Raw genomic sequence first — 12,824 nt, 5'->3', positions numbered from 1 at the left:
GGGGAGGGGGGGGTTGGAAAAAAAAAGACCAAGGGGTGGGGGGGGGGGGAGGGGGTGGAGGTGTGGTGGACCACACCCTATTCTAAGGAGAATGTAACGTCACAAGGTTAGGTTAGAAGTGTGAATGAGTGATACCATACCATACCGATGAATCACCTGAGCGACACTTGGCTCTTGTCCGTTACCGGGTCGCGGGGGCAACAGTTGCCACCCAAATCACATTGCAACGTACCAACCCCCCCTGAACCTTCCTGCGGGTGGTGAGTCCACTGGAAGGTACCAACTGCCCTAACCGGGATTCGAACTTGCCCAGGAGGTGAACCCTGGGGTTACACACCAATGACAGAGACATTGATCTGGGCCTAAGCCCCACTCGATACCATAGCTATGGAGTGATAGTATCACCTGAGCGACACTCAGGTGATACTATCGGGGGTTCAAGAAACGTCTCCAAGAAACCTACTCCGTCCAGTTGCCCTCGATGTAACTATTTTTGGTCAACTATTGATTTGTTTTTAAGAACAATTGAAAAGAATGATCAAGAAACAAAGAATTTGCCAGCAGCCATTGAGTTGTGTCTGGGACCTTTTAGAACGTTCGCAGCCATTGAGTTGTGTCTGGGACCTTAGATTTAGAACGTTAGTGTGCAAGGAGAGAGGGGTGTGAGGACCCTTTGAAAGGCAATGAAGCACCATTTTGTCCAGAATCTATGACGAGTCTCAGTCATCCAGGTCATGTTATCCGAATCAGTTAAATCGAGGGCAGCTGGAATGACATAGATTCTTGAAAGTTTCTTCACCTCTTATCCAAGTAGTTATTGCGTTGACATTAAACGCGACAAAAGCTTGAAACACCTGTATTGCGCTGCTTGTTGTTTTTTCGATCATCGCTCCATTCGCGCTTAAAACGAAGTAACGAAGTAAGTCAGTAACATAATAAAACCATCCATAAATTCTTTTTTATTCAGGATAAACTTGTCGCTGATCGGATGCCGTGGCATGATGCGGCCAAATAATTCAACTTTTCCAACTTCATTTGCGCCAAGTCAGACGCTCATTCGCTTCATTTTTGTTGCCCAGTTGCGCGATGTTACAGTTTTGGATTGAGTCCAGAGGTACTTTGGTTTGTGTGCAGATCATTCATATATATTTTTTTGGAACGTCAATGACTCTTGTAGACTCACTGGACACAAACAGCGCTACACCGGGCGCTCCAGTACCATGTGATGCACCACTTTTTAATGCAGCTAGGTACTGGCGTACAACCATGTCATTTGAGTGTTCTATATGGTATCTTTAACATAGTGCTTATCAGCCTTGGTGGCCCGCGCTGAACAACTGGAATCCGTGTGGATTTCGCCTTCCTGGCTCAGGTCTGTTGTTGTTTTTGTCGGTTTTGATTTTATTTTAGGTGTCGGGCTGGGAAAGATCCCTGAGAACCATTCTTAGTGCAGTGGGAAGAATGCGTAAGGAACTAAAGAGACCACTGGCTCTTTTTTCCTACTCCTTTCCAGAGAAACCTAACATCATTCAGTTGAAATGAATAAGGAGCAAGGCATGAATAGTATTTATCTCAGCAGCTGTATAAATACTGTTGTTTTGATTCTTGCCACAGTTGATGAACAGATACTGAAAATAAGCTATTATGCCCGTTAGTATGACACAAATAAGATGTATTAAGTGTGACCTTAACTGTTAAAAAAAATGGAGGTTAAAGATGTTATGTTTATATATACTGTATATTTGCTTTAGCGAAAAAGCAATTTAACGAACTTTGTCGGAGAATAGTTGTAAAATATCTCACTCATAGTGTCCCTGAACTGCCTTCGCTTGCGGTTGTAGCCAGTTAAAAAAGACATTTGTGTACATAAAGCTGAGAACGGTGCGGCTCATGAAAAAAAAAAAAATAATACAAAGCTCAGGCAATCTGAGTCTCAAGGTTCCCTGGTATTTTAAAAAAAAATGTAAGGGAGTGTATGAATGTTCCCACAAGTTATTGGTGGTCAGTTTTATGGTCATGACTAAAAGCCTGCCTTTATCCTGCGGGATCTCTTTCTCTCCCAGAACGTGGTCTCCTTTGAACTGTACAGATGGAGATAAGGTTTTGTGCCTCTTTTTTTTTTTTTTATGTGAGCACTTGCACTTTGGCACAGAGATGCGGCGTAGCTAAAATTGTCGTGAAAGGAAAAAAAAAAAACATAATGAGACATTACCATTCGAAGTCCTTTTTATTACTAACGAGGAACATAATTCCTGATTTGTTAATCACTGTGTTGTGCTTCTATCCACAAAGGGGAGATGGTTATAATAATGCATGCATTTAATTTAACTCCTCTGTTGTCCTTTGGGTCAGGGTGACCCTGTTGCTAATAATATGCCTTTGTGTGCATGTGTGTGCTCCTGGACTGCACGGCTTATGCCAACTTTTCCTCATACTCATTTGATTCTGCGAAGGACAACGGGAGGGTTACAGTAGAGCTTTTATCGTTTGTGCTACATTCACTGTCTTTTATTTATGTTTTTTTGGGGGGAATGTTTTGCACAAGTGGCACTTTGGCCCAGAGGCAATGTCTCTGTCATTGTAGTGGAACCCCAGGGTTCACTTCCTGGGCAAGATCGAATTCCCGTTAGGGCAGTTGGTACCATCCAGTGGACTCACCACCCGCAGGAAGTTTCATGATGGGCTGGTACGGTGCAATGGGATTTGGGTGGCGGTCGTGGAGAGTGCTGACCCCGCGACTCGGTAATGGATAAGTGGATGAAAATGGATGGATGGATTCCACAAGTCTCCCAAGCACAAGTCAGACTCTTCTGATATTTGTATGTCTTAGATTATGATGTCACCACTGTGCTAGCATAGGTTCCGACTTATAGCGGAAATCGCAGTTATGCTGCCCCATAGGAATGGAACGAAGTAAAAATATGTCCAAATCATGTTATTAAATTCTATTATTATTATACTTCTGCCTATTCCCTGCAATGCCCGGATTTCTCCGCTAGCATAGGTTCCGACTTATAGCGGAAATCGCAGTTATGCTGCCCCATAGGAATGGAACGAAGTAAAAATATGTCCAAATCATGTTATTAAATTCTATTATTATTATACTTCTGCCTATTCCCTGCAATGCCCGCATTTCTCCGTAGATGGCGTAGAAAAGGCTTAAAGCATTTTAGGCTTTAGGGTTTTTACATGTCGAAATAGGCAGACATGGGCAGCAATGACATGAGTTTTAGCAGTTTTGTACAAGGATTATGTGTATACGGTTGACTATTGTAGGAGGTAGACTGACTCGGCAGCATTTCACTTGATTTTAGCAGCATCAGGTTCAGGGGAAGTGTTTAATATGTGCTTCTACACTTCATTAAGCACATTGAACATTGAATTCCATTATGACCTAGATCATTGTTTCTCAAAGACTGGGTCGTGACCCTCAGGTGGGTCGCAAGAGTTTTTTTGGGGGGGGTCGTCTTGCATCATGTTTCCCAGGATTTTACGAATAATGTCTATTGACTTGGGTTGGAAGGTTTGTGACTTTTAAAATTTGGGTCCCCAGAAAAAAAAGTTTGGGAAACACTGACCTAGATGATCAGTAAAAGCACTGTAGACAACATGACTGAAGAATGGATATGGATGGATATTTAGGCCTTCTGAGCTAGGAGGAGTTTGCCGCTAGGTGTCAAGCTAAATCTGCCTTTTAGTTTAACAACCTCATATAATTTTTATCTCCAACTCAACAAATCATTTACACTTCCACTAGATCACATTTAAATGATTTAGGGAGTTTTACATTGACTTCATAAGTTAAAGTAGCCCACGTCAGTGTTTCTACAATGCAGTCTTCTGCGGTGATGTCATTGTTTGTCATAACAGAGTTTTCTGGTTAGCAGGGTTGTGCCGACGCACAAAAATAGAGCAAATCACTATTTACCCTTTACCTAAATAATAAACCTCTGACATTGTCTCAACCCTTGGGTGGCACCGAGTTATCAATAAACATTGTCTGAGGTTCTTATAGCCCGTGAGTTTAGCTTCTTAAAGTCATGGACTAGCTGCCTTCGTTGCTGACTTTTAGCTAATGCTTCTTTTGGGAATGCCTGGCATTTTCTCTGTCAATGAACAGCCTATAGGAAACAAAATGACTAAATTACGACTTGTTTATATTTTTAAAGCATTATGAATTGGCCATGGAATGGCATGCTTGTACCGTTAGCATAGCACAGTACTTCTCAAATAGTGGGACAGGTCCCCCCTAGGCGCGGTGAGTTACCGGGGGGGTTCTGAGGGGCTTCAAATGGAATATGGATGTAAGTGTAACACTGCTATAATGCATGAATGATAACAAGCCTCCAGTCACTAGGTGGCAGCAACTCATGTACTGTTTGTACAGATATATAGAAAATATACATATTAAGAGGTTCTCAATTGTATTTCAATTTGCGGGGGTCTGGGTCAGGAGGGCACGTAGCGATGTGAAAACATGTCTGTCCCCATGGGGGCGTGATAGAAAATAATTAAGAACCACTAGCATAGCATAACAGCATCATGCTACTTCCAAAATGAAACTGACTTTTACAGAGAAGTGAGTTCGCATCTTCAGTTAAACAAGTTTACAGAGAAGTGAGTTCGCATCTTCAATTAAACAAGTCATTGTCATGTTACTATTTCATTTTCAAAATATTCTCATTATTGGCTCTAAACTCACAACACTATAATATGATTTTGAAAAAAATAAAACCACATGTATTGGTTGTCCTGGAAGAATTATTAGCAATACTCTGACGTATGTGACTCGACTGTGGCAAGTGAAGCAAAACAGCAGTGCCTAATTTTCCCTTAACTGGGGGCAGCCTTGGTAAAAATACATGTCTGCTGGTTTTTATGGTAATCCTGACATGTCCAAAATAAGATAGCTTTAAAGTCAGCCGTTTTATTTCAAACATGGCATTAAGCAGCAAAAAATACCAAACTGCACTCATCAAATTCACCACATCTCCGACCATCCATTCACCTCAGCGTCCACTGCTAAATTAACTGCAGAAATTGTTTAGCTCCACTGAGAGCGATTGTTCTGTGTCCTTGGTCTAATAGTCTGCTCTGCTTTTAGTGCTGTGTACTTTAACTATAAGGCTATGTTTTTTTAACGGGTTTCTTCTAGCACAGTAAAACCACTTTGCACATTTGCGACACCAAAGCCTTATCTTTTACTGGATACTTTGAAAAGTAAAACGCCGGGTTGAGAACAGGGTTTATGTCGTAATCACGGTATAAGTAGACGTTTATCCGCGCAACGTACACACCCGGATGATATAAAATACATCGTAACTTGTGTGTAGATACTGTCCATGTGCCATTTGTGTGTATACATAGCAACAGTATCTATGTTGTTTGGTCTATATAAAGTTTGAAGTAAAGACTTCAATGCCCCAAGGCCGAAATTAGTGTGAAAATTGTTTATGGACTGTTACGGTGATTGCAACGAGCTGACGTGTTCTGAAATTAGTAACCTTGTTTGTAACCTTGTGCAGTTTGTCAACAGGATTCAGACAAAATTAATTTTAAAGATTTGATTAGATTAATCAATATCTACCACTGGTGAATTACAAGTACTGGCCATTTAACAACTTTGATATGTATTTTTTAAATATTTTTACATATTTGTATATATTTATTTATGTATTAGTCATAATAAATTATAAATTAAGTAACGTAAGTAGTTTAATTACCATTCAGGGACAAAGATGTCCACTTGAAAACAACGTTGTAATATTTGTATTTTATAATCTTTTGATCAACTTCCGTTTCCATTTGGTAATCAGTTTCGGTACTTTATGAGAGGAAACAGAATTAATGTGAGTATCAATATATATATATCGATACCCCAGAATCGATACTCCCATCACTATTAGCCAGAAGGAAAGTGAAGGTAGAAAAAAGGCATCTGAAAGGAAGCGACATATATTGTTAAAAATGTCATAGGTTGGGGCTGGTAGCAAAGCGTTAGCATTTGCGTCATATGAAAAAATTGTTAACCCTCTCCAATCCCCCCTAATTTACTCTCTATTTTCGCTCTCTTTTCCTTAATGCACCCTGTACAGTGCTGCAGTTTATAACATGTCATTGTTTGCAGAACTAACCTTGGAGTCATTATCGTCTGTACGCCGGCAGTAGTGACTTGATGTGCAGCCCATATTCTGGTGCAGTTTATGAATTGCCTCTAACATTAACAGTTTTTTTATTTGGGTATGTTTATTTAAACATGAATGCCTTTGAGGTAAGATTCGATCATATTTTTTACAGTGAAACGAAAAACATTAAGCTATTGCTGACGTTGCTCATCTTTGGTTTGTCCACATACTGTATATGTTTTTTTTAAATATATATTTGAAACAACAAAATAATTCTAAAATTAGCAGAGGACAAAATATACTGTTGATTAGTGGTAAAGTTGGTTAATTCCCCGCTCGATGCTCGCTAACTTGCATATCCGACATGTAAGGAGTAAACGGCTTAGACCAGGCATGGGCAAACTATGGCCCGGGGACCGGATGCGGCCCTTTCAGCTTCTTAATCCGGCCCACCAAATTTTTCAAATTATATACTTTCCCTGCAATACTCATGTTTCCACAATAAATGGCGTAGAAATCTATTTTAGCCTTCATGCATGCCTTTGACATGTCATTTATCTTAGTTCACACGAACGCTCCATCGATCTGATCCTGACCCGGCCGCCCAATGTGGCCCGCGACTCAAAAAGTCCCACGTCGGGCTTAGACGTACAGGCTGAAGAGGCGCAGTTGGAAGCATAATTGTTTAGTTGGACAGTATCAAAGTAAACAGCTCACCCTAGCACATCCTAAATTTAATTTGTAAGTTTGCGTAACCATGCATTTTTGATCGTTTAGGCCCCTGCTGTAACTTACTAGGTGTGCAAAAAAGTATTGGGCAAGTTTGAATCCCAGTTAGGGCGGTTAGTACCTTCCAGTGGACTCACCACCCGCAGGAAGGTTTAGGTACGGTGCAATGTGATTTGGGTGGCGACTGCTGCCCCCGTGACCCGGTAACGGATAAGCGGATGAAAATGGATGGATAGATATTCCGTACCAAACGCCCTAACCGGGATTCGAACTTGCCCAGGAGGTGAATCTTCAGGGTTCCACACCAATGACAGTGCTTCAGGGCCAAAGTGCCACGCCAATGCACATAGCCCCATAAAACAGTATGAGTATGAACTTGAAAGTGCTTGAATACAGGATACTACGCGACAAAATTTTTCAATCTATCTCATTTTCATGAAGTTGTTTTACCAAAAAAAAAAAAAAAAAGTTTATCACGAACATATGTTCCAAAGTCAGTCACCCGTGAGGGTGCAGTCCTGCACTTGTTATGTTTGATTGGCTCAACAATATCATAGCGACGCCTGTTCTTTGATCTTGTGTCAGATAAGCTTGAGTTGTTTTTGTCATGCTCAGCAGCTGAGAAACTGAATGGACGACGCCCTCCTAATTAAGTGGAGCTAGAGCTACAGAGCCTGATGACGCTAAAGCCCTCTTTAAATATTGCACTGAGCCTTTATTTGTGGACCACTTATGTGGTTGTGAACCCAACAGTACACTTGTGAGATTGCTGTTATTTTGGCTCTTGCGGCATAAAAAATGAACTGCAGTGAATGTACAAAGACCAATAGCTTTAAAAAGTACAATTTCTTAGTTTTTAAAAACTCCCAAAAACAACACATATTTTGTTTTCAGACTCATTTATTTCCCACATTTTTAAATGTAACTGAACTTTTTCCGTTTTATGCTAGCATTCCTAGCTTTGGTCAGTTGGCGGGAGTGAAATTATGCTTGGGGGGAGGGGTGCAGATCAAATGGGCGACATCAAAAACAAAAAGCGAGAATTCAAAATACTGTATTCCTTTGCAATATTATTATCAGATATTCCTTTTACACCGCCTTCAACCGATCCGTTTTTTTTGCCAGTCTCTTGTTCAACATTTACGGCATTGGACAATATGCTGCGTTACGTTTCATTCACTCATTCCATCCACGCCCCTTTGCAATGGCACTGCACACCCTCTAGGGCAGTGTTTCCCAACCTTTTTTGAGTCACGGCACATATATATATCATCAGGAAAAACCTCAAGGCACACGACCAAACAAAAATATAAATATACTGTAGTTTAAATTTACTAAAAATGTACTCCTGTTTAGTTGGAAACAACACTGACATACTGGCAGGAATTGAGGAAAGACACAAAAACCTTCTTCAACAGCTCTGATTATCTCATTTTTAATAACCATCTGCTGCCACCTAGCGAAAGAGGGATTATTTGCTCTGCTTGTCACGCATTGACAAATAAAGAAAAAAATATTTACAATAAATAAATAATAGTTTCGAGACCAATTAAGTGACATAATAATTTTCCGCGGGGCATCTAATGATCACTCACAGCACACTAGTGTGCCGCGGCACAGTGGTTGGGAATCAGTGCTGTAAGGGTTGCGCCCCCCACTTTGGGACCCTCTGCATTAAACTATAACAAATACATACAATATTTTTTAGGAGAGGTATATTAAAACTCTAATATTTTTCTTGCTTATTTTTCATGATAAGACTAAATTAGCACCATCGTCTGAAAAAAAAAAAAAAGTTCCTTAGTCGATCTGAAACCGTTAAGCTTCCAGCTCTAAATCCAGTGTACAATGTACTAGTACAAAAAAAGAGATGGTTTGAAATCATCGGTCATTAGATGGCTTAACTACAGCCATAGTCTTGTTTTCAAAAGAAACGTCTTCACAAACAAACACAGTTACATAATTCGTACCTTTCAGACATTCTATGAGTAACTCCACACGCAGTTTGTGGGAGCGGACCCGCATGTGATCACATGTCCTACTGTAGCCCTAGTCTGAAACGGCAACACCGCGTCACGTTGTGAGACGTGGTCACTGTGACCACAGCAGGGAATATACTGTACATGTGGACTGGATGTGGACGTGTTTGTTTTGGCCTTATGTGCAGACGGATTCAAAAAGCCACTCCAAAAATTAGGCCGAGTCACAGATGTAAATATAAAACCCAGTATCAATGTTAAATTAAATCCAAACGATTCTACATGTTGAAAACTAAAGTTGTTAGGTCTTCGATTTTTAGCTGATCTGTTAAGGAAGCTTCCATAAACAAACAAACAAACAAACATAACACGTTTTATTACAAATACATGAATGTAGAAGTAACAAACCATAAACAATTAAATCAACATATTAATAAATTGCAAATGTAATTAATAACCTACATCATACCATGATTCAGGCATGGGCAAACTATGGCCCAGGGGCCGGATGTGGCCCGTTTTGCCTTTTTAATCCGGTCCGCCAAACTTCTCCAAATTATATTGTTAATTTATATTATCATTATATTTTTTCCTTTTCCCTGCAATACCACCTTCTCCCCAATAGATGGTGTAGAAAATGATAATGGCATTTTAGCCTTTATGCATGACTTTTACATGTAATTTATGCCCCCTGTTTAATGATGTTGAGATCAGGGATTTCTGGGAGCCATATGCTAATTTCCAAGATTCTACGCCTGAAAATTATTTTTTAAAAATGTCACTTAATCTGCTAATTATTTGTCTAAGTTCGTCAATGTAACTGTAACAGACAGAACGTTGAATACTCGTTGAATGGGTATTGCAGAAAAAAAAGGAGCTGACTTTGAGCTGTTTAGTTAAATCTTTGTTTGTCTTTCTTCAATTCCTGCGACGGCATCAGCTTTGTGTTCAATTGAGGAGACGTAACGAACTATAGACGATTATATTTCATTAGCTATTGTTTGTTTTTGTACATTTGTGCACCGTGTGCTGTGGCCTAAAAAAGTTGGCCTCACTGCCACCCCCCCAGTCGTTTTTTTTGTTATACCCAGAATAAATACCAATAACAGCATTTTGCAAACGTATATATATATATATATATATATATGTATATATATATACATATATATATATATATATATATCAGTAGACACTCAAGCAACAGTAAGGCAGCAGAACTGCAGAACTCACGGGAAATATTTGATCCTCCTAAAATCAAATTATGAACTATGATTCCTGACAGTTGTTTTAAGATAGCTCCAGCTATATATAGCTCTGGTTTGGTATAATGACAGATTGTAGTGTCCTTTACGAGCGTGCTGAGAACAGAGTGACTGTGCAACTGGCGTCACTGTCCCCCACAGTGATCTATGCAAGGTTGCCTGAAAACCACTCTATCTTTTCTCTTTCGGCAGCTATTGTTCATTTTGTCTCCCTCTTTTCCACTTCAATCACATGGCAGCTATTGTTCATTTTGTCTCCCTCCTTTCCACTTCAATCACATTTTCCTCCGCAAAGCAGGGAAAAAAAAAAAAAAAAAGGCACTTTTACTGCCTCCTTGATGAACTGCTCAAGCCTTCTATGCCACGTTGTTTTGTTTTTGTTTGTTTTTGGGGTTTTTTCTTTGTCAAATTTGCTACATACACATCTTGCGCTCCACTTGCAAGTGATCTGTATTCACAAAAAAAGGATATGGACGCAGCTGTCATGCTTTTTCTTTTCTTTTTTTTTAATTTGCCATGCTGTTTGTGAGCCACATGCTATTTTGAAACCGCACGAATCGCAAACCAAAGTCTCGTGTAGCCGTTTTCAAATTGAGACATCATGATGCGCTTTAAAAAAAAAAAAAGTGTTTAAAACTACACTTACGTTCATAATAATCCTACATATATGAGGATTTATTTCCATTTCGCTAACTTCGCCTACTTTTAGTTGTCGAGTCCTCGCGACGTTATATCTGAATGTACTTTATTGACTATTTTAAATGGGTGAATCCTATCTTTTGAGAGTTTTTTTTTTCTTTTTCGACTGATTTGACAAAGCGATAACATAAACACCACCCATTTATAAAATTCTTCCCTCCCTCCTTCAAGAAAGACAACAAAATGTGAACACCGTGAGGAACATGATGCAACAATTTGTGGCCAGTTTGCTAAAAATGGAAAGTCCTAAAATAAAATGGCCGGGCCATTGTCTTCAATGCGGTTCATTCAGGTGCTGGAAAACACAGTTCGTCTGGAGGCCTTTTCAGGAGAGAGCCCTTCAGATTATACCTCTGTCACACAACTCCTTTTGATGTGTCTCTTACCGTTGTCAGTACACAGCGCTCGATGCTTATTACATATGATGAGAAAATTGATAACTGCAGCTTTTCCCCGCCATTGTTTTGATTTTCCATGCTTATTAACTGGATGATAAAGCAAACGATCGCTCTTCTCATTTCTGCCGCCCTCATCACTTTTGGTGTGGCTGTTTGGGAATCGCTCACGTGCGCAACCCTAATTTGCGCTGCAACTGTTGATTTGTGTATCCTGTCAAACTGCTTTGATGTATTTGAACGATGAAGCTGCCGGTTGTCATGGATTTCTTTCTTTTTTTTGTGTGATGGTCGGCTGCTCTTCAACTTCCTAGGCTTGGTGCCCAGTCTGTGTGGCACGGTGTCCAGCCACAGCCTGCATGCCCTCAGGGTACTTGAGTCCTACTTTCACAGCCAGCTCCTGTAGAATCACTGTGCACTTTGTAATCAGCTGGATACAGTGGCGGCAAAAAACATATGTATTTTCCTAAGACGTATTTTCCAAGGGCGGCAAAAAACATATGTATTTTCCTACGACGTATTTCCAAGCTTCCATTTTTGTCCAAAATCTTTGAAAAATAGTGGAAGAGGAACTTACAGTGTTTTTAAAGTAAAGAATGCATTTTCATAGAAGTAATTCCAAGGACGTAAACTGACCGGGAAGTTTTAGGGTCGCTGCTTTATTTATGTATTTTCAGGACTATAAGTCGCACTTTTTTTCATCCTTTGGCGCAGCTTGCGACATATATTAAAATATATAATTTCACGTTTGTTTTTTGTTTCACACTGACAGCCACTAGAGATCACTCTAGGCTTGTGTACCAGTATCTGCTACTCCTGTACCACTGAAAAAATCTGCATGTTCGTTATTATCACACTGACATCCACTAGAGGGCGCTGTTGCAACTTATACTCCGGCGCAACTTAGATATTTTTTTTCTTCTTCATTATGCATTTTTTTGGCTGGTGCGACTTATATTGCGCTGCGACTTATATTTCCGATAATATGGCACATACTGCGCTGCGACTTATATTTCCGATAATACCGCACACAAATTTTTTAAACCTCATTGTGACCCACGTGCCAAAAGTTTGCCTAAAATAACTCTATTCATGACCTCTTTTTTGCCCGGTCCACTCTTCTTAATGGTTGACCCTAGGTACTGGAACTCAAACATCCACTTCAACTTTCCACTTTACTCACTGTTCGTTATGTACATGTATTCTGTCTTACTCCTGCTGACCTTCATTCTTCTTCACTCCAAAGTAAACCTCCACCATTTCAAGATTTCCCCTCTTGCTGTCTACTCTCACCACATATTACAATGTCATCTGCAAAAAAGAAATCTGCCTGAGCTCAACTGTCAACCTAACAATCAACAAAACAAACAAAAATTCCAATGTTATGTCTAACACAGTGGTTCTTAACCGAACCCCAAGGTTTCGGCGGAGGACAAGACACACACCCGACTCATATGATTTGTGATGACCCCCCCCCACCCCGCTAGGCCATCACCGAAGGGTTCTGTGAATGCGCATATGAAACCGGTGTGGTTCAGTACCTCCAACAAGGTTAAGAACCACTGGTCTAACAACCATCTAGTGGGTGTTATAACTCACTCTGACCTTCACTGATCTTTTCTCAAAGCAAAGGAT

General features: G+C 40.1%; 1 protein-coding gene and 1 long non-coding RNA gene across 2 annotated transcripts in view; both read left to right on the top strand.

Moving 5' to 3' along the window:
• Positions 1-12,824, top strand: part of nt5dc1 (5'-nucleotidase domain containing 1) — a 49,900-nt gene that overhangs the window by 16,113 nt on the left and 20,963 nt on the right. The window lies entirely within an intron of this gene.
• LOC112487228 (uncharacterized) lies at positions 2,805-4,557 on the top strand. The gene is made up of 2 exons (XR_003050131.1): positions 2,805-2,859; positions 3,005-4,557. It is a non-coding gene; the product is annotated as an uncharacterized LOC112487228 (long non-coding RNA).

This window comes from Cynoglossus semilaevis, chromosome 7 (assembly GCF_000523025.1).
Source record: "Cynoglossus semilaevis isolate Cse_v1.0 chromosome 7, Cse_v1.0, whole genome shotgun sequence".
In the NCBI taxonomy this organism is placed as follows: domain Eukaryota; kingdom Metazoa; phylum Chordata; class Actinopteri; order Pleuronectiformes; family Cynoglossidae; genus Cynoglossus; species Cynoglossus semilaevis.
This window is presented reverse-complemented; position numbering and strand designations above follow the sequence as displayed.